Source organism: Hylobates moloch, unplaced genomic scaffold, assembly GCF_009828535.3.
Source record: "Hylobates moloch isolate HMO894 unplaced genomic scaffold, HMol_V3 SCAFFOLD_10, whole genome shotgun sequence".
In the NCBI taxonomy this organism is placed as follows: domain Eukaryota; kingdom Metazoa; phylum Chordata; class Mammalia; order Primates; family Hylobatidae; genus Hylobates; species Hylobates moloch.
In genome coordinates this window covers 37,237,548-37,264,980 of record NW_026652285.1, presented here as the reverse complement: position 1 = coordinate 37,264,980, position 27,433 = coordinate 37,237,548, and the positions used below count along the sequence as shown (strand labels likewise).

The 27,433-nt window shown below is 31.9% G+C and overlaps 1 long non-coding RNA gene across 1 annotated transcript in view; it reads right to left on the bottom strand.

The window, feature by feature from the left end:
* LOC116474178 (uncharacterized) overlaps positions 1–21,301 on the bottom strand; it is a 30,851-nt gene extending 9,550 nt beyond the window's left edge. The window contains exon 1 of the long non-coding RNA XR_004249620.1: positions 21,267–21,301. This is a non-coding gene — a long non-coding RNA (uncharacterized LOC116474178). The remainder of the gene's footprint in view (positions 1–21,266) is intronic.
* Between the last annotated feature and the right edge of the window lie 6,132 nt (positions 21,302–27,433).

Sequence of the window (27,433 nt, the reverse complement as noted above, 5' to 3'; positions counted from 1 at the left end):
AGAAATACACAATGGGAAAAGGATAGTCTCTTCAATAGACACTATTGGGAAAAGTGGATATTCATAAGCAGAAGAATGAAACTGTATTCTCATCCCACATCATATACAAAAATAAATACAAAATGGTTTAGGGATTTAAAGTAAAACCCAGAAATAAATAAAACTACTAAAAGAAAACATAGAAAAATGTTTCATGTCATTGTTTTGGTCAGTAACTTTTTGGATATGACCTTGAAAGCTCAGGTAACAACAGTAAAAATACATAAAATGATTGCATCAAACTAAAAACAACTTTTTCATAGCAAAGGAAACAACAGAGTGAATACATAACCCACAGAGTGGAAGAAAATATTTTAGAACCATACATTTGATAAGGGATTAATATCCTAAATACATAAGGAACTCAAACAACTCAATAATAAGAAAAATAACCAACTAAAAAATGAGCAAAAGAGCCTGAACAGATGTTTCTTAAGAAAAGATATACAAATGGCCAACGGTCATAAAAATTTGTTGAATATCTCTAATTTTTAGGTAAATTAAAATTAAATCTACAATGAGATATTACTTTACACCTATTAGAATGACTATGATAAAAAAGATGAACTAAAAAATGTTGGTAATGATGTGGAGAAAACAGAATCTTTGAACACTGTTAGTGGAAATGTAAGATAGTACAGCCATGAAAAATGGTATAAAGTTGTCTCAACGTCTTGTAGAAATTATAGACAGCTAGAGGAACAAGAGAACTACCATGTGATCTAGCAATCCTACTTCTGGGTATATATCTAATGGAACTGAAATCAATATACTGAAGACATGTCTGCATTCATATTCACTGAAGTGTTATTCACAATAGCCAAGATGTAGAATAAACCTAAGGGTCTACGCAGATGAAGAGATAAAGAAAATATTAGATACAAGCACAATGGAAAGCCATTCAGCCTTAAAAAATAAAAAAGACAATGCTGTCCTTGGCAATAAGATAAATAAACTTGGAAGACATTTTGCTGAGTGATGTAAGCCAGGCACAAAATGTCAAATATTGCATGATTTCCTTTTTATGGTGAATCTAAAAAAGTCACACTCATCAAAGTAGGAAGGAGAATGTTGGTTACCAGAGGCCAAGGGTTGGCAGAAGAAATGTTTGTCAAAGGACATAATGTTTTAATTCAACAGATGAAAGGAGTTTTTGAAATCTACCACACAGCAAGGTGACCACAGTTAATAATAATGTATCTAATATTTCAAAATTGCTGACAGCAAATTTCAAATGTCTCAAAAAAAAAAAGGATGAGTGAGGTGATAGATATGGTAATTTTTTGATTTAATCATTTCAAATTGAGTACATATATCAAAACATCACATTGTACCTATGGGTACATATTGTTATACTGTACCTATAGGTACAATGTGATGTTTTGATATATATATACAATTTGAATGTATACACAAAATTTTGGAATGCATATATGAAATCTTGTCTAAAAAATTATGAGAATTATATCTATATAAATATACATAATATAATACATTATATATTACTTATATATTAATATACAGGTACAATTTTCATTATATATCATATAAAATATATTTTAATATATAATATGTATTATATTTATATATTATAGAATATAAATTCTCATATTCTTTAGACAAGATTTTCTTCAATTCTTTGAACATACTTTAAACTGCCAACTTCGTGTTATTTGCTGTAAGTCCAAAATTTGTGCTTCCTGTAGAGCAGTTTCTATACACCTTACTTTTTCCTGTATATAAGACATTTTTAAAAATTTTTTTGCCATGTATCATGTTTTTGTTGAAAATTTTAAACATGGAATAATTATATGTATTTATATATAATGAAAATGTTTGAATAAAAATGATATAAATTAAAAAAGGTTCTTTCCAACTTTGGCTTTTGATAGTTTATAATATGTCTATGTCTGGGTTTTTGAGTTTATTCCTTTTGGGTTTTACTGAGTTTCTGGACATGTAGATCAACAATTTTTATCAAAATTTGGGAAGTTTTCAGACATTAATTTTTAAAATATTCTTTCTACCCCTTTTCCTCCTCTCTTCTCTCTGCTCCTTCTGCTCCTTCTCTTTCTCCTTCTGTGACTCTCATTATGTATATATATGTATGATGGTATCTCACAGGTCTCTGAGACTTTTTTTCATTCTTTTCTCTCTCAGTACCTCAGACTAGTTAGTATAAATTGACCTATCTTCAAGGTCAAGCATTCTTTCTTCTGAAAGCTCAAATATTCTATTGAGTCCACCCTGTGAATTTGTTTTATTTTAATTATTGTGTGTTTTCACCCTATAGACTATATTATAAACTTTTAAATATATATCTTTCTTGATATTTTCCTTTATTTGATGAGGTATTATTCTCATATTTCCAATAGTTCTTTAGACAAGATTTTTTTTAGTTCTTTGAACATTCTTTAGATAGCCAACTTTATGTTTTCTCTATAATTCCAATATTTTTGCTTTCTGTAGTGCGGTTTCTATTTATCTTATTTTTTCCTGCATATGAGCCATATTTCTTATTTATTTGCATGTCTCATACGTCTTTCGTTAAACATTTAAAATATTGAGTAATATATAATGGCAAATTTTGTAATCAGATTCTCTTCTATCCGTAGTAATTTTTTTTTTGTTCTTGCTGTTTTTTTTCATTTATTTCTTGAATTAATTTTGTCAAGTCTGTATTCTTTGTTGCATGTAGCTACTGAAGTTTCATCTCAGCTTTGTCATCAGCTAATGATTTAATAGATACTACCTTAAATGCCTGGTATAAATATGTCTTTTAGCATTTGCCAAGGGATTCTATGCATTTGGGGACACATTGTCAATGTTTAGGCAAGCAATTTACAGCTCTTGTTACATTTTACTTCTTACTTACATTAAGCCACATGACTGCACATGCACACAGACTTGCACATGTGGCCCTTTAGATTTCCAGGAATATGTTGAAGCTTTTCAACCACCCTATGGACAGCTCCTTCCCCAGTTTTTTATTTTAAATATCTGTCAGCCTGAAATTTACCCCAACTTTTATCTCCATCTCAGGCAGCCACAGTTTATCCAATTGCCACTGCTTGTTTTCAGCAAACACACCTTAGGTAAAGATTACTTGTTCACACTCAATTATGACAGAGTCAGGTCAAATAATCACAAGCCTGGTTTGTGGAGTTATCCAAGGAAGTGACAGACAGCTCAAATAATGACCACTCTCTGAGAATGCAGCTTTAAAGGAGCTCCAACCATTTTCTATTTCCTACATAAGCTTCCTGGATGCTATCATTATTGTGGGCTGTTGGTTTTCAAAGTTATCCCAGAAGGGAGGACAGAGGAGATGGCATAAAAAAGTTGCAATGCCACAGACCTCACTATTTTTACAAGTTAGCCATTTTCTTGAATAAACACACTCAAGGTTATTGCAAATTTTAATTAACTTCCTGAATTTTGAAAACTTCATTATGAGAGTTTTGCCAGTTTTCCTTGCTTTTATTGAGAAGAGGATTTTTGGAGGATCTTAATCATTCTCTCTAACATTATTGTATTATATCTTTAAACATAGGTATCATTTTCTGTTATCGTTCCTTTCCTCTTCCAGAGCTGCAGGTTCACATTTATTTTATATCCAATAGTCCTCAATATCTATGATCTACCCCATAATTATTATTTGGGTCTTTCCTCTCCCACTTAAAATCTCATGATTTCCTCTGTCTTTTCCATAATGCACTAGGCTGTACTTATTATAGTCATATGTGCTTTATTGCCTCTAATCTACCATTCAACACTTAACTGCATTTTTATTTTCATATCAAGTTTATATTTTAACCATTGCATTTTTTAATCTCTGTTTTTTTCCCCTCAGGATCTCATTTTGAGTTTATGTACTCTTCTTTGAAATATTTTTAAAGCCTAAAATTTATTTCAAATTATGGAGATATTTTCTTTGAACACTGCTCCTATTTCACTGAAATTCATCTTGAGAAATTTATTTTTCACCTGTCATTTGAAGTGCTTGTTCTTACCTTTTTCCCTCCAACATTAATGCATACACTTTCTGAAGTTCTTTTGTCATTATTACCGACTTTTTAAATGGGAGCAATTATCCTGAAATCTACTATGACGAAGAGTGGGAGGATAAATCACAGTTTCAATTCATATTTGTTGTATCCAACAACCTCTCACTAAATATGATTTCCTTTGTCCTACAAAGACATCTTCATTTAATTTTTAGTGCCCCAGTATTCAGCACAGCTGGAAAAGCTCTTGTACCCAGAGGCATTTGATGTCATTATCTGACCCTTGGTGCCTCCTCGCTTCTTTTTTCAGTTTAAGAAAGTCTGGAAGTCTGAATCGGCTATCAACATGGTTTACTATCTCTCCTTCCTAGCCATGTACTCATGTAAAACTAGACCTTTGCATTAGACTTTATCTAGGACCCTCATTTTACTGTTCTAACCAATAATCTTTGGGAAGATATTTAATTATACAGTGATTGGATTTACAGCTTAAGATCTGCAAAAGTATGTGTCCCATCTCAGTATCTCTTTCACTTTTATCTACTTTTTCATTATGTGACATATACAAATAACACATTATAATTTTGGATGACAGCCCTTTTTCCTGTATATTAAAAAAAAATTTCCCCTATTTCTTCCTCCCTCCTATCCTCCCTCCCTTCCTTTTTTCTTTCCTTCCTTCTTCCTTCCCTCTCTGCCTCCCTTCCTTCCTTTCTTATTTATTTCCATATTTGTTGATTGTGAAGAAAAGGTTTTTGAAAATAAATTTGGAGGAAAATTTTATTCCTGTGAGTAGTTTGCAAACCAGGGATAGACAGCCTTCTGTTCTAAACAAAGCTGTGTTCCAGGGATCAAAAAAATGATGCAGGTTTTATGGCAAAGGTTCCTGCCCAAGTTCCTAATCAGGCCCATTAATGCAAATGAAGGATTGAAACTTAGTTAGTTCTGATTGGTTGGTACACCTGAGCTCTAATGAGTTGATACCATTGAGTTCTAATTGGCCAGGGCAGATGAGCTCTGAGTCTCTGTCAGATGTTTCTTTCAAATGGCCAATAGTGGGGAAGGGGGAGGGTGTCTGGTCAAAGCTTATCTTGGCATTAACAACAGAAACTGGTTTGTTTGCTCAATTGTAGACAGGGAAGTCCTATAACACTTACACAACATCTTTCTGAGAACACAAGAGTACGTGACCACTCCTTCACCAAAGGTTATATTTTATTTATACTTCAGAGTTAAATTAAAATATTACTTCACAATGAAAAAGTCTGGGATTCTTTAGCCTAAATTATATCAATCTATTAAATTGACTTAGGAGCCTAGAATTTCCCTTATAGGTTTTTCATTAGTATATATAAGTAATTGATGTCTTATTATTTTGTTGTGTCTGTTTTTATTAAATATGCTTTCTTTGAGGGCAGGGGTCATACTGTCTTAAATTGCTGCAATCAACACATAATAGAAGGAACATAGCATTCAAATTTTTGTATTGAACCAATTAATACATAAGCTTTATGAAAATATGTAAATGGAAAATATAAGTAAATTTCCGAAAACAGTTCACTAATGAGTAGAACAAATACATTTTACCAATATTTTGCTGTAAACATTAAGCAATTATTATTATTGACAAAGTTGACTGACACTATACTATAGCATCATAACTGTTAAATTAGTACTGATTATGCTATTAACATTAGGGATAAAGTATCATCATTATTTAAACATAGTTTGTCTTAACACTCATTTGTATGCACAATGCCTTTTTCTAAATGCATGAGTGCATCATAAATATATAAATCTCCATAATTATACATATCCAGTCTCCTTTCTGAATCCACTAAATGTAGAGATGAGAGGGGGAATTTGTAATTTCATAGCTGATATTAATGTGCAGCTCTGTTTAAAAGTCACTCCTCTATTTAAAAAAAAGTTTCAGGTGCTTTTTGAGAACTATAGTTAAAATTTGTGGGCATAGGATTTTTGGTCATATTTCTATTCTCATTCTACTATTTTAAATATTTAATTTATATCTGTTGGCCTCACTGTGAAAACTTAAGACTTCCAAATTAATTAAAAATTTATAGAAAAATTGGAGTTTCTCACTTTGGCCTACTGAAACAAACTACATTAATATTATAAAGTTCTAGTGAGCTCAACAGTAATGAGGTATGTAAATACATGTTATAAACAAGAACTAAAATGTTAACTAAGGTACAACCACTTAGTGAACTTCTATAAATGCTGGCTGATTTTCACGCCCTTCAAATAGCCCTCAGCCTTCAAATAGAAAAATATATTTTAACATCCACATACTTTCCCTAACTTAAAATTCAGTGAATTTCAAGTGTTATTTTAAATTTGCAATAAGTATTTAAAGAGAAAATTTCATGCATGAAATAAAAGTACAATCATATCCATCCTACCTAGCTATCTATCACTTATTGATCACATATTCATCTCTCTACCTATTATGCATTAACTTAGGTGATTTTCATGAGAACAATATTTAATAATGTTTCTATGGGAAAATGCATTCCATTATCATTTGAATTCAGGATGACATAACACTTCAAATAATGCTTCTCTTGCTTTTCTGGTGACTGTGCCTGATATTCTGAGCCTTCAAAGACTCCTATATCTCAAGAAGAGCTGATTGAAAGAAATATAGATTCTTCTGCATACCGACATTTTTGTTTCTTCTCTAAATACACATAAATCAATATATTCAATTGATATATGCCTTGAATTATAAAACTGTTCTTTGCAATTCAGTTTTTCTTCTCCCAAATCATTTTCTGAGTACTTACACTGAAATATATATATGCAAATGGAACAGTTTTACATTAATAATATAAAAGAATATTTATAATACTCATATAAAATGTTTAGAAAATGTGGCTTGTGAATATTTTCATATTAATGTCAACACAGGTAGCTCTACATCATTTTATTTAACTACTCTTTAGTATCCCATATGATACAACTGCCTAAAAATTATATATTGATAAATGATTAATTTATTTTCTTAGTTTTTGCTCTTAAAAACATAATTACATTTTTTCTTCATTTACATGAGAGGTTATTTAGCTGCTATTGAAGAGTTAAATTTGTCTTGAAAGTTTATGCCTATAAAAATTCAATCTAAACTGCCAAATTGCCTTCCAAAGGCCTATTCCCATTTTTGCTTTCTAAAACAATGTAGGATCACATCATTTTTTCCAGAAATAATATTGATAAATTTAAATTATTTGTGAATCTGTATATATTATATAATTATTTTAATATAGATTTATTTGCTCATCACAGAAATTCAACATTTTCATTTCTTAAGTATCTGAATTTACTTGGCTGTCAATCTGAACATTGTCCATTAGCTTATATGTCTATATGTTATTATCAATATGTTAATATGAATAATTTTACAAGCAAATTCTGTTATTAAACTTTATACTTTAAACCCATAAAATTTTCTACTGTCAGTATACGAATAATGCATATCTTCTCAGTTTTTTAAGAAATAATAGCCTGCTGTAAGACTTTAAACATAGTTTTCCATAATGTGATACTTTCATCCATTTGTTGCTTAAATTTTTTTTGTTATTTGGTTTGAAATTTATGTCTGTAATGGAATGAGGCAGAAATCTGAATTGTTCCCCCAGAAACCTCAATAAAATAGTCAACTGCTACAATATAATGACTCCTTCTCATTATACATATTTTCCTCATTGATTTTATTGGCTACCTTGATCATATGCTAAATTTGAACACATACATGTATCCAATTCAGTATGTATGAGCTAGTTCATTAATCTAATGAACCATTTTTATTCCATTACTATATAATTTTCTCATTTTATCGAAATGATATATTTTTATTGTGGATCATTATTATCTCCTTCTTCCAAACTGTCCTTGTATTTCTTAACTGTTTCTTTTGATCCCTAAATTGATTTTAAATTAGATTACCAATTTCTATCAGAGAATAAACTCTGTTATGATTCTAACTAGGTCTGAAATAAAATAAAAATTAACAATTATTGATATCACTTTATTGATTTCTCATTTAAAGCACTTGTTTATTGAGCAATAGTTTTTTTCTATATTAGTGGCATTTGTTCTTTCCCATATAATATTTACAACACATCTTTTTTGTATTGACTTCTTCTAATGAGTCAGCGCATTAATAGTAGCAGAAGCATTGGTTATAATTTTTTATGAATTTGCCTAAAAGTTGAAGATTGGATTTGGTCCTGGGAAGTCTGATTTTATATTTTATATTTAATAGTACTTGCAGTTGTTGTAAAAAAAAGTTGCAAGATCAAATTAATCAGTTGTTAAATTACTCAGCATTGTGATAACAGGTGAATTGTATTCCCTAGGTCAGTGCTTTTTAGTACGCTAGCAAGTAACTATATATGTCTATTAAATACTTGCAAAGCAGTTATTGTGATGAAGGCACATAATTAATAATTTAATTTATTTAAATTTAAAAACTGAAAAAATGTATTTTTAAAAATTAAACCTAACTCATTTTGTTTAAAAATACATTCACCTTAACTGTTGAATCATGTGAGATATTATTGTGGTATTATAGTGAACATGCATTGTTTTTATTATTACATATAAACGTATCACAAAACTAGTAACTGTAAATGATTTGGTTCACTTCAAGTGATGTTTTTGCATGCAGTAATATGCCATTGTAATTTGTTTATTCGAACATTTTATGCACATAATATGAATTGCAATGATACTTATGTAAATCATAATTACCAGTAAAATTAAAAGTATATTTAAGCCATTTTTTTAGTTTAACAAAATAGACCAGTTGCAGGATGCAGAACCATGTGATGCTGCCATAGCTACTGTTAAGATTGAAAGACAAAGAGAAAATGCAATAGAAGGTAAGTACAAATTTGCTATGAATGGCAATTGAAATTAGTGAGAGTGGAGAAAAACAAAAGTGCTTTATGATTATTACAGACAAATTTGAAATGTATAACAGAGTGAAAATAATAACAAAATTTTAGAAAATACACAGTGATTTTGATAAAACATTCCTCTTAATAGACAAAAAGCGCTGACAACCTGTAATCCCAGCACTTTGGGAGTCTCAGGCGGGAGGATCACGAGGTCAGGAGATCAAGACCATCCTGGCCACCATGGTGAAACCTCGTCTCTACCAAAAATACAAAAATTAGCCGGGTGTAGTGGTGCACGCCTGTACTCCCAGCTACCTGGGAGTCTGAGGCAGGAGAATCGCTTGAACCCAGGAGGCAGAGGTTGCAGTGAGCCGAGATTGAGCCACTGCACTCCAGCCTGGCGACAGAGTGAGACTCTGTCTAAAAAAAAAAAGAAAAGAAAAATAAATCAGAATTGAATATCCATCAAACAATGTAAAACGATTGTTGACAAGAGCTAAGCTTCTAGCATTGGTCAGCTACAAATTATTTTGGATTCTTGAAAAAAAATGAAAGAATTTTTAGATGGTATATTGGTCAGAGTTCAACCAGAGAAAGAGAACCAGTAGGGTGTGTGTGTATGTTGAGAGAAAGAGAGAGAATAAACAATTGTGTTATTTCCTTATGTGATTGTGGGGCAGGCCATCAGTAAAGGAAGGTGACCAGCAAGCTGGAACCTACAGATAGTAATTAGCACAAGCCAAAACTGCTGTCTGTAGGCAGTTTTTTTGTCTTGTCTTTCTTTCTCTATCTCTCTCAGGGAAACTGTTGTCATGTTTTTAAGAACTTCTGACCGATTTATTCAGGTCCACCAAGATTAACCAGGATAATTTTCCCTAGTTAAAAGCAGCTGATTTATGACCTTAATTACATCTGCAAGATATCCCTCCTGCAACTAGATTATTGTTTGATCAAATAACTAGAGATTTACCTAAGCTGGAAAGCCAAAAAGACCATCACAGATGTAGAGATGTTTAAAAATATTATTTCAGGTATAAGTTTTGTTAGAAAATTATGAGAAAAAGAATAAAAAGAACACGTTTAAAAAGGGGCATGAATATCATTGTTTAAATTCTTCAATATGGACATGTAATTGCAAGGTATCATATCTAGTTTATGAAATTAGAAACAAATAGAAAAAACTTTGAAAATATTTTGTTGAGGTATAAAAGTTTTATAAAGATTTGCTGTACTAACTGTAATTTAAAATTTTGTTGAAATTCAAAGAATGTTGGTGAACTATAATAAAAGAAAAGAAGTTAATTTAAATGGAGTTCATTTTTTCTCACTACTGTCACATTGCATATGAGCAAGCTAAATTTGAATCTCTAAGGAAAGGTAATCTTGTGTCTGACCTAGCTAGACAAGTATAGAAAGTTATTGACATGAAAACTGTTCATAATACAAATCAATAATAAAACTTTTGCATATTATCCAGAAGATAAAGCAGTAAAATGTTTAATGTAATCAGTAGAATTATATGAATCAGCTGCAAGTCTAAAATAAAAAAACACCAAAAATGCTTTTTTATGTTGATTAACCTAGCTTTATTTTTCAGTTCCTGGAATACTCTTTGGAATTCAATATTAATAGTACTGAGTTAAAGCAAAAGTTAGTTTAACTTAGTGTTCAAATTGAGATGAGATGTAGGTGTAAAGCACATTGATTTCAAATATTTGATACAAAATATAAAATCACTAAAATTTTTATATTGATTTGTTAAAATGATATTTGAATATATCAGGTCAAATGATGTTATTAAAATTAATTGAACCAGTTTCCTTTTAATATTTTAAATGTAGCTATAATAACTTTTAAAATTATATATGTAGCATATATTTGTACTTAGAACTGCTCTAGGCAATTGTGGCCCACAAATAAATTTTTTATCTCTATGTTAGGAAGATAAATAATTATTTGAGAGGAAGACTAAGAGAATTTTGTGAATGGCTCTCTGCATTTTTATTTAATTTTGTCTCTAAAGATTCAAGCAACATGTCTTAGGTCCCTGTAATTATCAAGGCATTGTACTATAAATTTTAAAATACACACATACACGCACACACACAAAAATGACATATCCCTAGGTTGGGGGACATTACAATGCCATAAAAGCAGTGAAAAATGAAATACACACACACATAGAAAGAGAAATAAAAGTCATGCCTCTTGAGTTAATTGAATATTCTGAAAATGATTTTTAAGAGGTCGGTGTATTCTCTCAAGAACAACCTGGGAGCATGGTTATAAAACAAACAGCCTACCTAGTTAAGCTCTCATGTATGCATGCTTTACTACTGTGGCGTCATTTCATAAAACAGATGGATTTCTGAGGAAATAAAACAATTAAAGACAGATCTAACTTCAGTGCATAAAACCATGGAGACCATATTGTACTTACAAAAACAAAACTGTATTTGTAAATACACATGGGGCATGAAATGAAGACCTAACACAGTGGGGAATCAAGCAGACGCACAGTGTGAATTGGCACCCCCCTTGTTTGCATCCAGAAATGTCTGGTAGTGTGTCAAAATGTTATTAGTCCTGAAGTTTCACAGGGTTGCATTCTTGCAAATGGCTCCAAGGTTAGACTTAACTTCCTCTTTTAAACATTTTCAACACATTTTTAAAAGAATAAATATATTATCAAAATAAAATACTAAGATTGTATAAAGCAAATATAGATACGAGAACACAACAAAATTTTGTAATGAAACGCTTTGATTCTCTTGAATATTGTATAACTTCTCTGCTACCTAGATGTGACCACCATTCCAGGTCATCCGAAATCATTCCTTTAGTTTTATTTTTACTTATATAATGTATCAATGTCTTTCCAGATCACACAGTTTAGTTTTGCCTTGTTTTGAAAATGTTATTAATTGAAACATGCTGTATGCATTTATTTTACTTTTGACTCTCTTGCTCAAATTTATGTACATGAGACGCATCCAATGTTATCGCACACAGCTGTATTTTGTTCATACCTATTATTGATAGTATCCCAGTGTACAATTATACCACAATTTATTTATTTTACCACTGCCAAACATTGAGGCACATTGATGAATTTCATTCACATTTCTTGGCACTTCCATCCCATTATTGTGTTTTTCATGATTTTATTCTAACTTTTTTTTTGTATTCCCAGCTATCATAAATAATGTCCACTTCCCAGGGATATAACTTTTGTGTAAATTCATTCATACATAATTTTACCATGTCATGGTTATAAAAACTTGAGTTTTTGGTTCAAAATAGAATATACCCATTAGCTTTCAGCCAGAAACTCAAAACTTCTCACCATATTACCCATGAAGAGACAGAAAAAAAGAAAAAAAAAATGCTTACAATAATGCTGAAAATCTAGATTCACAAATCATATAATAGCAAAACCTAGGAAAAACTGAAATTCTTTTCAAAAGATGGAGAAAATCCTAACACTTTTTCATTTTGGGATATTCTAGTTTTGATTCATAAAACTAAGTTAATTTAAAACATGAAGAAAATTCAGTTTCTCAAATACTTTTCCTCTCATACGGAGATCAAATAATTGTAAACATCTTATAATGAAGTGTTCTATACTTATGTAAATCTTATGTGTAAATGGCTGAAGTAACACATATTTCTTACTTTTTACACACAAATACTCACACAAAGCTTCTTACTCTAATAAGCCAAAACTGTTACACAGTACTAACTAAAAAGAAATTAGCACGTTGCTTAGAATTAATTAATTCTTTTCATAGATGTTAATATAGAGTTTTCATACGACAAATTTTGTAATTCAAAGGGGAGCTACTGGTTGTCCCCCCAAAAACCTTATAATCCATCCTAAAAAAAAAATCACATGAGAAAATAAGCAATTAAAATACTAGGTGGTAGAGCATCTGCTTCCAGAATTAAGAATTCCATGAACTCAAATTCCACTGAAACAACTAAAACTAGTAAAAATTATTTTTTGAAGTCCCTGGAAATTGTCCTGAAAATATACCACAAATGGAGAAACATTTATCAAGAAAATCTATTAAATCTTTGAAAACAATGAGCCTGTGATACTTGAGCTACAAACTGCTCTTATTCCCCTTCCCTGACTAACCAATGTGCTGAGGCTCCATTTCAGGTAAAAGTTGCCAAGAACCTGAGGCATAACAGTCTTCTCACCTCCAGACAAGGGCGCTTGTATCTGCCATGCAAGATGACTCCAGACTAATCAATTTTTGTAAGTCCTCACTCTGTGGTGAAAAACCTATGTTTCAGATGAATACAGCTAAGAAGTTGGGACTACTTCCTCCCACCTATTATTTACTTTCAGGGAGAAGCTTTACCTGAAGCACAGCAAGCCAAGAATGCTAGGTCCTGAATTGCCCTCATCCCAGTTCCCTCATAGCAGAGGTTCTACAATGAAAGAGGCAACCCAAGTTGACAAGAATCTACTACCCTCACCAGTGTCTTGCTTGTAAAACAGATGTGTCACTCTGAGAGAAGCAGACTACTGCTTCCATATCCAACTTCAGGGCAGTGGCTTAGGGATTTTACTCATACTGGCAGTCTATAAAAAAGAGAGAAATCAAGTGCTGTTTACAAAAGAAATAAATTTATGTAGAAACAAGTGAAAAGAATTTGAAGCCTAGGGGTGCTCTTTAAAAAATGTAAAAAAAAAAAAAAAAAAACGAAGATGGTGGTGGTAATTAAGAAGACACTGTTAATTCAGTGAGAACAAGAAGCTAAATTAGACTTCCTAGTTTACCAGAGAGATTAGGGAAAGAAACCATTCATTAACAGCCATCCTGAACTCACAACAAAGTACAAAGATTCAGCTCAAACATTACCGCTGCATAGATGCCTAAATTTAAATAAGAAGTCTATGAAAAAATTAAGCCAAAAGGAAAGCAACAATAACTATTAAAGTGGAAATTAGGAATTGAAGACTAGCAAAACGATAGACAAAATCAAGAAAACTGAAACTCAGTTATTTGTAATATCAAGAAAATTGACAGTCTTAGCAAGATTGAATACAGAAAAAAACATATAATATTCAAATTGCTGAAATCAAAAAGGAAATAAGATACACTATTATCGATCTTACAGAAGTAAAAAGTTTACCAGAGATTAATTTGAACAATTGTATTGCAACAAACCAGATAAATTGAATGAAATGGACAAATTCCTAGAAAGCAACAAACTACCAAAATTGACTCAAGAAAAAATAGAAAATCTGAGTAGACGTATGCTAAGTGTAAAGATTGAATTAAAAATATTTTCAACAAATTAAACCCCAGGCCCACAGAACTTCACTGGTAAATAATATCAAAACTTAAAAAAAAATCTTTAGAAACAGCAGTTCTTAAAACACACTTCCAAAAAAATTAAAAATACGGGAGATGATAACAGTTCTTCACTCATTCTGTGAGGTCAGCGTTACTCTGGTACCCAAACCAGAAAAGACATCAATTATTCAAGATCCCATCACAATAAGATAGATTAAAAAAAGCACAACAAAATAGAAAAAAAGGACCAAAATAAATTTATAAAAACACATGAAACTGAAAAAAAAACCACACAAAAGTTGCTTTGGAAAAAAGTAATAAAAATTGTTGTCTTTGGACACATAGAGAGGAGCAAGACACACTGGGGCCTATCAGAGAGTGAAGGGTGGGAGGAGGTAGGATCAGGAAAAATAACTAATGGATACTAAGCTTAATAACTGGGTGATAAATTAATCTGTACAACAAACCCCCATGACACATGTTTACCTATATAACAAACCTGCACATCCTGCACATGGACCCCGAATTTAAAACAAAACTAAAAAAAATTTAAAAAATTGTCGTTAGCCAGATGGATTTTTAAAACGTGAAAAGAAAGAAACAACAGACCAAGTTCTCTTATTAATATAGACACAAAAATGTCCAACAAAATTTCAGCAAACTAAATGCAGTGACATAAAAATGTACCACGAACAAGTGACATTTATCACAGAAATGAAAGGTTGATTTAACATCTAAATCACAACAAAGCCATGGTAACTCAGAGGCAACAGCTTCTTCCGAACGACCGTTTCAGCCGCCCTTTTCTGGCTCCACTCTGGTTATTGAATTTGCAGGTCTTCCCAGATTGATAGGTTGTTGGTATCTTTAATATTCCAACTACACCTTTAAAAGACCTTCATTTCTACAGTTCCCCCCATGGTTGTGTAGGTCTAATTCCTATATTAAATAAGGTATTTCATAGCTCATAATCACCTACAATACAGTGGCAGAATGCTTAATTATATATCAGACATCCTTGTCTGGCACCAGACCTCACAAAGCAACCAATTAATATTTCACCGTTGAGTATAATATCGGTTTTTGTAGATGCAATTTTTTAGATTAAGATTGTTTCTTTCTATCGCTAGCTTACTGAATGCCTTTTAATAATTGTTTAATTTAATCAAATCTTTTATTCCTTCTGAGGTGATTATATATTTTAGAACTTATTTTCTTTAGATGTCTAATCACAGAGATTAATTAAATAATAAGCTAGCCTAGAATTCCTGGAATAATTCCCACTTATTCTATTTATTGTGACTAAATTCAACTCACTAATGTTTTATTCATGAGTTTTTGCATCCATGCTTACGGGTATATTTTTCTTTAATTTTCTTTTCTGTGTAATGGCCTCAGGCTTACTATCAGAGTTATACTAGCCTCAAAACTGTGAAAGAGTTTAAGTTTGGTATTACTTTTTCTTTAAATGTTTGTAGTTTTCTTTTGGGAAATTTTTTAATCAATATTTTTTAGAGACAGGGTTTCTCTTTGTTGTCCAGGCTGTAGTGTAGTGGCCTCCTAAGTATCTATAGGTGTGTGCCATCATGCCTTGATAATTTCTTTTTTCTAGAGATGGGGTCTCCCTGTGTTGCCAAGGCTGGTTTCAACTGTCTGGCGTAAAGCAGTCCTCCCATTTTGACTTCAAAAAATGCTGGGATTGCACATGTGAGCCACCTAATTTGACCAGGAGAGTATTTAGTTAAAAAGTCAACAACTATAAGATTACTCATATTTTAAAATTTCTTCTAATGCTAGTTTTGGTAAGATGTTTATTTAAAAAATAATATCTATTTTTTCGAGTTATAATATGTATTCACAATTTTTTATAATATCCTATTATCTTTTATAATGTGAGAAAGGATTAAAATTATATTATCTTTTTCATTATTGGTATTAGGATTTGTATTTTCACATTTTCAAATCCATCAGGCTGAAGCTTTGTCAATTTTATTACTTTTTTTCAAAAACAACTTGGGCTTTGAATTTTCTGTTTTCCAATTAATTTTATTTTGGCATATGTATTTATATTTTCTTTTATTTTCTTTGTTTTTTTTTTTCACTGTTTTTAATCTTATTGAAATGGGACTTTAAATAATTGGTTTGTTTTCTTTTCTAGTATATGTAATTAAAATTATAAATTTCCTGCAAGGCAATAATTTAGCTGCTTCCCACAAATTTTCTATTCATTTATTTTCTAAGACTTTAAAATTTATTTTGTGTATTTTTAAAAAATGTAATGTGTGGACTGTCTAAAGTTTATTTTTAATGTTAAAATATGATATTTCCAATTAAATTTCTACTATTGGCTTACTTTTTTTCTTTCATTTGGTATCACCTCAATCAAATATTAAGTACTGAGATAATCTGAGGTTTGACTGAAACCTCTGAAAGTGCTTGCCTACTACTGTAGCTGTCTCCTACTACACATACTCCCTCAGTGTAGCCATACCAAGTTCAGTAATATTTTATAAAATATATTTATTAAAAAATGTTAATTGACATACAACTGAGTGTCCTCCCACCGCCAATGCACCAACAAATGCAAAAAACGGTAGGAATATGTGACCTAGCAAATTAGAGTATTCAAAGAAGAATTTCCATTCCACCAAAAATCCTACATGCAATTCATCATTAAAGACCACGAATGTCTAAAAGAGATGTCAGTTAATAGCTTGATATTCTTCAGTATGAAAGTATGTGCTAAATGGACACATTAAGATGTTCCTGGAGAAAATTTTAAAGACCATAAATAAAGATGTCATTGCAAAGGAGTCACCATGGTCCAAAATGGAATCATTTTTATACATTATATGTATTTTTCTGTTGGAATAATGGCTGCCAAAATATTGCTATAAGAACCAGCCCTTGAAACAAAATTCTTCATTGAAATATGATTTTAGTTTTGGACTGAAAGTTGGAGAGGATGTATACAAGAGTCCTAGAAATGGTAAGACATCTATATTTCCATATCTTTTACTTTTAAGAAAGCTAATTAAGAAAAGGTAAAAGGAGAATAAAAGAGACTCACTGCAGGCTCAGTGGCAACCCACTTAAGCAACACAGAAACTTAAAATATAAGGAGCTTATTATTACTGAGGAGAGATGATTCCAGAATGTCTTGACCAAAATAGCTTTTATCCTCAATTTATCCCTTGAGACTAAGAAGAGAAAAATTAAGCAAATAATTAAAAATGAGTCCTTCAAATTAAAACTGAAATATAGATAAAGCAACTTTTTACTAAATTTAACTGAATATAGAATGTATAACACAGACAACACTATCTCTGACCTCAATGAACTAATAGTCTCACTATTAGAGAACAGCTACAAATTAATAATATATATACATATATAATATGTATAATATATTTATATATGTAATTATGTATAAGCACATGTTATGGTTCTGAAATCCAGAGGGATATCATGATATTTTATTGATCGAATACGGAGACAATGACTTATGTAAATAAATGTTGGGCAATAGTTTTTCTATTGAAACTGAATGGCATTAAAAATAAAACCCTGAAGTTTCTCAATATGTGCTTTTTACGAAACAGAATTCATGATACAAACAGATATTATTTATGAGGTCAAGTAGAAAGTGTAAGTATTGACATACCAATTGACAACTTTATTTAGGAATATATTTGTTTATTCATAAAAATTTTAAAGTGTATTATATTAATTTTAGCAAAGACTGAAAATGAAAATGTATTGTAACAAAGACTAAATATTACAATATTCAAAGAAGTTTCAAGTATTTTAGCAATGGATGTAGCATATTTTATGTAATTAGATTTAGGTTCATTACATTAGTTTTAAATGCAGGTAACATATGACCCTCATATAAGTATTTCACATAAATAATACGTTGAACTATAATTTGTTTAAAATGTTAGCAGACAAATAAAAAAGAATATTGATTTAACGTGAGTTTTGTTTTCAATAATAGCAGAAAAATGAGAGTCCAAAAATGATTTTATGTTAATAAATTGTTTCCCAAATCTGTAATCTGATTAGAATGACATAGTAGAGAGAAAAAAAACGGGTTTGCAAAAATTGAGTGGAATATTCCCACAACTAATTTCTCGGATTAGTATAGGGGATAAGATTCACTAGACAGTGGAGAAGGTAATTTTTAATAGTCAGTGCAGGCTCATAAGAAGATGCTATACACTAAGTGGTGTCACCAAAATAGATATATATATATATATATATATATATATATATTTTTTTTTTCAAATTCTGAGTTGAGTCTGAGTCAGGGCCTTTTCTGGTAAGGTCTTTCCTGTTTACAGTACCTCACTTGTTTTTACACAACAGCAAGCTCTCTGGGATTTTGTCTCATAAAGGCACTACTCCTTTAATGAGGGCTGCACCCTCATGACCTCATCTAAACCTAATTATCACCAAAAGACCTCATCTCAAATTTTATCACGTTGAGTGTTAAAAAATTAATATATAAATTTTTAGGGGACAAAATTCAGTCTATACCATCATTGATAAAAGCACAGGCAAATTGTTTAGGATAGATGCTTTCAAGTTAGCAGAGTTACAATTTTTTTCCTATAAATGTAGTTAAGTGTATCTATTTTTGAAATATTTTTAAAGCTTTTTAAAAATTTTTCTTAATTATAGATTTAGTGGGTACAAGTGTGGTTTTTGTTACAAGGACATTGTGTAGTAGTGAAGTCTGGGCTTTTAGTGTAGCCATCACCTGAATAGTGTACATTGTGCCTATTAAGTAATTTATTATCTCTCATACCCCTCCCACCCTCTCACCATTCAATGTCTCTCATCTCTATCATTCCACTCTCTATGTCCATATGTACACATTATTTAGCTCCCACATGTAAGCGAGTACACACAGTATTTGACTTTCTGTTTCTAAGTTATTTCACTTCAGATAATGGCCTCTAGTTTCATCAAAGTTGCTTCAAAAGACAGGAATTCATTGTTTTTTATGGCATTGTTTTTATACATATACTATATGTTCTTTATTCAATCATTCATTAATGAGCACTTAGGTTGATTCCATATTTTGCTATTGTGAATAGTACTTCAATAAACATATGAGCGCAGGTATCTTTTTGGTATAATGATTTCTTTTTCTTTGGTTTAAATTTATATGAAAATATACTTTTAAATATATGAAAGATAAAAATTCTTCTAGCTTGATATAACTCACTATTATTTGAATATTATTTTATATTTATATTATTTAATATTATTATAATTTTGCTATTAATTTTAATATTAATAGCAAAAATTGGGGACATTTGAAATGTCCATTGACACAAGACTGGTTACACAGATATCGGGAAAAGTGAAAAACAAAGGTGCTATACATTATCTCCAAAATTTACACATTGGGACATTCAAGATCTAGAGTATTTTCTGTATTTAAAAAACAGAGATATTTAGACTTTTATCTACCTAAAATATGGTGAAATAATGAGGGGAAACAGTAACAGATACAACATCCAACACGGGGAATTGAACACAGAAAAGAAGAAAAATCTTATTTTCCATCTCTACTCTTTTGCGACTTTTAAATTTGTGGATCACTTGTATGCATACTAAGGAAACAAAACAAGATATGAACATAAAATCTATATAATCCCTTTGCCAAGTTGTCTATGACTTCTGCTCATTCCTTTCTTGAATTTGCTTGGATTGCCTGAATGAATATGGCGTGTGTGTGTGAATGTGTGTGTGTATCAAGGCGTGAAAGTGAGATTTTAAGAATTTTAAAAATTGTAAGTGATTATGAGATGATGTGATTATTAAGATAATCTATTTTATGCTGTGTAATAGAAGAGAACAATTTTCAGGAGTTTATAAACTTAGCCCCTTAAATCTTACCGAGTAGCTACAGTTTAAATTCATTACTCCAACTTAATGAAAAGCCTCAGAGTTTGTGCTCCCAACATATAAATTTTGCCAGTGTTGGTTATTCTTTTTCCTCATTTCACCATTTCTTTCCAGTAGCCATGTTCAGTCTCTATAATTCAGATATGGGTTGATGTAAAACACAGATATTTTAGCCTAGAATGCATTAATCTTCAGTTTGGGGGAGAGTTCAATTTTGGCTTTTTTTCAAAGCAAAAGGGTTTTTTTTATTTGAAATATAAATAAATCACATATATCATAATTGTACAGATAAGTATTTTTTTATAAATGAGCACAATTGTGCAACCAGAAACAAAATCAAGAAATAGAACATTACCAGCACACCAGGACCATGTCCCAACATTCATGTTCCTTTCCAGTTACTACCCCCAGGCAACTACTATCCCACTTCCAACAGTACAGATTTATTTTATCTGTTTTTGTGCTTTATATAAACGGAATCCCAGTGTGTACTTTCTGTGGACTTCTCTTTTAACATTATATTTATGGAATTGATTCACAGTTTTGTATATATTTGGAGACTATTCATTCTTACTACTTTCTTGTCTTCAATTTTATGAATACACCACAACTTATTTGATCATTCTACTGATGATGGGTATATGTGTAGTTTCCAGGTTTATGCTATTTTGTTTTTGTTTGTTTTAACTGAAAGATAAAATTTTGTTTATAGTATAAAACAGTATGTTTTAAAGTACATGTATATTGTGAAATGGTTAAATTTAGTAATTAAAAATGTACCCCACATGGTTATTATTTGTGTGCTGAGAACACTTAACATCTACTCTCAAAAGATTAAAAGTAGAAATACTATATAATCCAGCAATCCCACTACTGGGTATACAGACAAAATAAATAAAATCAGTATCTGGCCTGGCACCCCTGGGGGCTCATGCCTGTAATCCCGGCACTTTGGGAGGCCAAAGTGGGTGGATAACTTGAGGTCAGGAGTTCGAGACCAGCCTGGCCAATGTGGGGAAACCTCTCCACTAAAAATACAAAAGTTAGCTGGGTGTTGTGGCACACACTTGTAGTCCCAGCTATTTAGGAGGCTGAGGCAGGAGAATCGCTTGAACTGGGAGGCAGAAGTTGCAGTTGCAGTGAGCCGAGATCACTCCACTGCTGCACTCCAGTCTGGGCAACAGAGCGAGACTCTGTTTCCAAAAAGAGGTAACTGAATGCCCATGTTCATTGCAACACTATTCACAGTAGCCAAAATATGAAATTAATCTAAGTGTCCATCAACAAAAGAATGAATTAAAACTGCAATATATATACACAATAAAATCTTACTACACCATGGGGGAAAAAAAAAGAAGAATAAATTGTGTCATTTGAGACAATGTGGATGAACTTGGTGGGCTTTAGGATAAGTGAAATTAGCCAGGCACAGAAACACAAACATTGGATGATCTCATTTACATGTGGCACAGAAACACAAATATTGGATGATCTCATTTACATGTGGCATCCAGAGAAGTTGATCTCATAGAAGTACAAAGTAAAATAGTGGTTACCAGAGGCTCGAGTGATTGGAGGAAAAGGTTTGGAAAAAATGTTGATCAAAGGATACATCGTTATTAGTTAAACGGGAGGAATAAGTTCAAGAGCTTTATTGTATAACATGGTCCCTATAGTTAATGGCACTGTATTATATTTTTGAAAAACATTGAGTCAATTTTGGCTATGTATGGCTTCCCTGTGCCCTCCACCCAAGACTATCGGTTCGCATGTATTATTAGGATCTGTGTGTGTGTGTGTGTGTGTATGTGTGTGTGTGTCTGTGTGTGTGTGTGTGTCTGTGTGTATGTGTTTGTGTATTAGGACCTCTGTCTGTGTCCTTTCTTATTGTACTTCCTATGACGGTTTTTTTTTTTTGTATTTCACATTTTCTATTACTATAGCATAGTCATAAATATTTGGGCAGTACATGTGATACATATATGCAATGTATATTGATCATATCAGGGTCATTGGGATATTACCTCAAACATTTATCATTTTAGTTGGAAAATTTACAATTCTTCCATTTATTGTTATTTTGAAATATATAATAAATTATTGGTAACTATGATTTCCTTACCATACTGTAGAATATTAGAACCTGTTCTTTCTAACTGTATTTGTTTACCAATTAACCAAATTCTCTTCATATCCCTCCCCCACCTCTTTTCCTTAACAGCTTCTGATACCACCAATGTACTCTCAACTTCCATAAGATTTACTTTTTTACCTCCCAGATATGAGTGAGAATATGCAATATTTCGGTTTCTGTGCCTGGCTTATTTTGCTTAACGTAATGACCTCCAGTTCCACTCATGTTTCTGTAAATGACAGGATTTCAATATTTTTTATGGCTGAATAATATTCCATTGTGCATATATGCCACATTTTCTTTATCCATTTGTCTATTGATGGGCACTTAGATTGATTTCCTATTTTGGCTACTGTGAATGGTGCTGCAATAAACCTAACAGTGCACATATCTCTTCAATATGATTTTTTTAATTATTGAAAATGGAATTGCTTTCTTGTTTTCAGATAGATCACTGTTAGCATATAGAAATGCTACTTTTTATATTGGTTGGGTCTTTTGTAGTTTCATATAAATTTTAAGATTGCTCTTTATTTCCCTGAAGAATGTTATTGGTATTTTAATATAGATTGTATTGAATTTGTAGATAATTTTGGGTAGTACATTTTAACAATATTAATTCTTCCACTTCAGGAGAATGGGATAGATTTTCATTTTTTGTGCCCTCTTAAATCTCCTTCATCAAAGTTTTATAATTTTTTAAAATTGTATAAATTGCAAAAATCTTTCACTTCTTTGGTTGAACTGATTCTTAGGGTTTTTTGTAGCTATTGTAAACATGATTCCTTTCTTGATTTTTTTTTCAGATCGATAACTGTTAGCATATAGAAATGCTACATTTTATATTAATTTTGTATCCTTCAACATTGCTAAATTTATCAGTTCTAAGAGTATTTTGGTTTTGCCAAATATAAGATCATATCTTATTCAAAGAAGGATAATTGAACCTCCTGCTTTCTAATTTGGATGCCTTTTATTTCTTTTTCTTCTCTAATTGCTCTGGCCAAGACTTCATTGTTGAATAACAATGGTGAAAGTGAGAACATCCTTGTCTTGCAGATTTTGGTGGAAAGGCTTTCAATTTTTCCACATTCAGTATATTAGCTTTGGGTTTGTCATACATAGCCTTCATTGTGTTGAGGTCTGTTCCTTCTATACTCAGTTTGTTGAGAGTTTTTATTATTAAGGGATATCAAATTTTATATAATGCTTTTCAGCATCAATCGAAATAATCATTTGGTTTTTGTCCTTGATTTTGTTGATGTGATATGTCACCTTTATTGATTTGCACATGTTGAGCCACCTTTGGATCTCTGCAATGAATCCCACTTGATCAAAATGAATGATCTTTTAATGTGTCATTGAATTAAATTTGCTAGTATTTTTTTGGAGGACTTTTGCATCCATGTTTATCAGATATATTGGTTTATTGTTTTATGTTTGTTGTTTGTCAGGTTTTGATATCAGGCCAATGGAGGCCTTGTGGAATGAGTTTGGAAGTATTCCTTCCTCTTCAAATTTTTGACACAGTTTAACTAGAACTGGTATTAATTATTCTTTACATGTTCAGTAGAATTCGGTAGTAAATTCAGCAGGTGCTTGGCTTTTATTTGATGGGAGACTTCTTGTCACTGCTTCAACCTTGTTACTCATTATTGGTCAGTTCAGGTTTAATATTTCTTCCTGAATCAATCTGGGTACATTACACGTGTGTAGGAATTTATTCATTTCTTCTAAATTTTCTAAATTGCTCATGTAAAATTATCCATAAGTTTCTAATTGTCCTTGTGAAAGGAGTTATTTAGCTTGCCTTAGGTAGATAGCAAAAGAGTCCCCTGAAAGCTGCCGGCCCACAGGTCAGTGCCTCATCTCCACATAACATAAAAAGCAGCCTGGGAAAAAAAATTCAGGCTGCGGGCACAAATGAGGCAACTCTACAGGGTGTTGTGCTTGGAGACACGCCCACGCCTGCACAGACAGAAAAACCTCCCACCATTTTGGATAAAAACTAGCACGGACCTCTGGCTCACTCAGATAAGGGAACAAGGACCGGCATAGAAATGCCTTTGTCCTTTATATAGTCAGTGGGCTGTCAGGAAAAAGTTTCTTCTCCTTTTGTGGTGATGGGCACAGTGGGCTCCAGTGGGTTCCTGTGGCCATTCTATTTCCCTTTTTTTGGACTGTACGTCAGGCCTCTATGAATCATCACTTCAGCCCCTGATAGGTCCCCGGCCAAGCTGAGCAGCCTCTATCTGAGTCAAGCTTTCTGATTGGTCCTGGGCCAACGCCTCCGGCCAAGCTGAGTCCCACATTCTCCAAGACAGCCTGCTGATTAAGCACATTTCTTCCCCTTCCCAGTCCACAAAAATCCTACACCCCAGCCTTATAGGGGGCACCCCATTTGGGCCCCCTGCTCTGCTGGCAGAGAGCTTTCTTCTTTCACTTATTAAACTTTCACTGTAACCTCACCTTTGTGTCTGCACTCCTTCGTCTTCTTGGAGGTAAAACAAATAAATTTGGGTGTTATCTCAGACAAGGCCGAGACCCTTCCATCTTGGTGCACTGCTGAGACTACAACATTTGTATATCTGTAGTATCACTTGTAATGTTTCCTTTTTCTCTAATTTCATCTGTTTGGGTCTTTCTCATTTTTTCTTCATTTGTGTAGCTAAAAGTCAATTTTGCTAATCTTTTCAAGAAATCAACATTTTGCTGAAATTTTATATTTTTTAATCTCATTTATTTAAAGTCTAATTTTTTTTAATGTAGGCATTTATAGCTACAAAATTCCTTTTTAGTACCACTGTAGCTGCTCTATCTCATAGATGCTGGCATGTGTTTTCATATTTTCATATTCATTTGTTTCTATTTTTTAATTTTTTTCCTAATTTATTCATTGACCTATTGGTCATTCAGGAGCATGTTGTTTAATTTCCATGTGATAGGCATTTTCTAAGGCTCGTCTTTTATTAATTTTTAGTTTTATTCCATTGTAGTCAAAAAGATACTTGATATGGTTTCTGCTCCTTTTGAATTTGTTGAGAGTTGTTTTGTGAACTAACATATGGTCTATCCCAAAGAAGTTTTCATGTGCTGATGATGAAGTGTGTATTCTGTAGCAGTTGCATGGAACGTTCTGTAAACATCTGTTAGACCCATTAGTCTAGAGTACAGATAACCTGGATTTTTTTGTTTTTGTTGATTGTCTGCCTGGATAATGTGTCCATCACCTAAAATGAGATGGTAAATTTTCCTACTGTTATTGTATTGCAGTCTATTTCTCCCTTTAGATCCATTAATATTTGATTTATATATTTGGTTGCTCCATTGTTGGGTGTATATATAATTACTACTGTTATATCCTATTGGTGAATCTACCCCTTGTTAACTATGTAATTACTGTTTTTTGTCTTTGTATACAGTTTTTTTAATGCAAAGACTATTTTATTTAAGTATAGCTACCTCTACTGTTTTTCATTTACCATGATGCTTAAACAAAACATTATAGAGTTATAACAAGTATTTAAAACTGATGCCATCTCAAATTACATCACAAAAAAGAAACACAGTAAAAAAATAAACTGTATATTAACTCCCTTCTATCCCAGTAGTTCAAAATTTGTAGAAAGCCTATCTCTTAAAAAATATTTTACCTGTGATAATGTTTAAATGTCTTGTCTCTCAGTCTTCTTGCTAAAGATGTAATTTATTTAAACACTGTGATGACAATATTAGTATAACAATCACATTCACATTCTTTCTTTAGGTCTGAGGAAATTCCTTTAGTAGTTCTTGTATTACATGTCTGAAAGCAATAAATTATGTTAGCTTTTGTTTGTCTGGGAAGGTCTTTTTATATCCTTTATTTCTGAAGGATAGTTATGCTGGGTACAATATTCTTGATGTCCAACACTTTTTCTTTACTGCTCTGATTATATTATCTCACTCCATCCTAGCCTGCAAGATTTCTATGAGAAGTTGACTTGTATGTTATCTGATCCTTTTCTCTTGCAGCTTTCAGGGTTCTTTCTTTGTCTTTGACATTTGTGAGTTTGATTATAGTATATCTTTGGGTATTTCTATTTGGTTGAATCTGATTGGTGATCTTTGACCTTCCCATACCTAGATATTTACACATTTCACCAGGTTTGAAAAGTTTTCTGTTATTATTTCTTTGAATAAGCTATCTATTTGTCTTTTTCTGTTACCTCTTTAGCTCCAGTAATCTGAATATTTACTCTTTTGATGTTGTCCCATAGATAGTATAAGTTTGCTCACTACTTTTTTTTCTTTTTTGCCTCTGACTGTGTTTTGAAATAGTTTGTCTTTTAGTTTACTGATTCTTTCTTCTATTTGATTAATTCAGCTATTGATGTTTTTCTATTGCATTTTTTATTTCCATCATTGTATTTTTAGCTCCAAGATTTTTGCTTGATTTTAAAAATGTCAATCTTTTTGTTAAATATCTCTGATTAATTTCCAAATTGATACTCTGTATATTCTTGAAGTTTGTTGAGTTTCCTTAAAACATCTATTTTGATTTTTTTCTTTGTGACATCACATATTCCTTGCTTTGGAATCAGTCTCAGGCACCTTACTTTATCTCTTTGGTGAGATCACATTTTTCTAAATATCCTTGATGCTTGTGAAAGTGTGATGGTATCTGCACATTGATGAACTAAGTGCTTATTTTAGTTTTCACAATCTGGCTTTATTTGTGCCTACTATTCTTCAGAGAGCCTTCCAAGGATTTAAGCCAACTGACAGTTTTGTTCCCCGCATGTAGGACCACTGCAGCCATTTAAGCCCTAGAGGACACTCTGAGCCCAAACTCACTGTGAGTCTTTCAATGGCTATAATGCTGATGTGACTTTCTGGCTCAAATGCACTTCAGAAGACCAAGAAGAGTTCTGGGGCTGTGTGGAAATATGGGTCAGGTGCCTGAGTCCAGAAGACTCTTTCAGTTTCCTGGATAGGCATGCCTCCCAGAAGTACTTTTCACAGATAGAATGAATTTCTGAATGCAGTTAGACAGGCTGGACTTGAGACCAGCCCCCATCAGGATGTGCTGTGGGAAGGAGGCTGATGTGTCTATCTTAT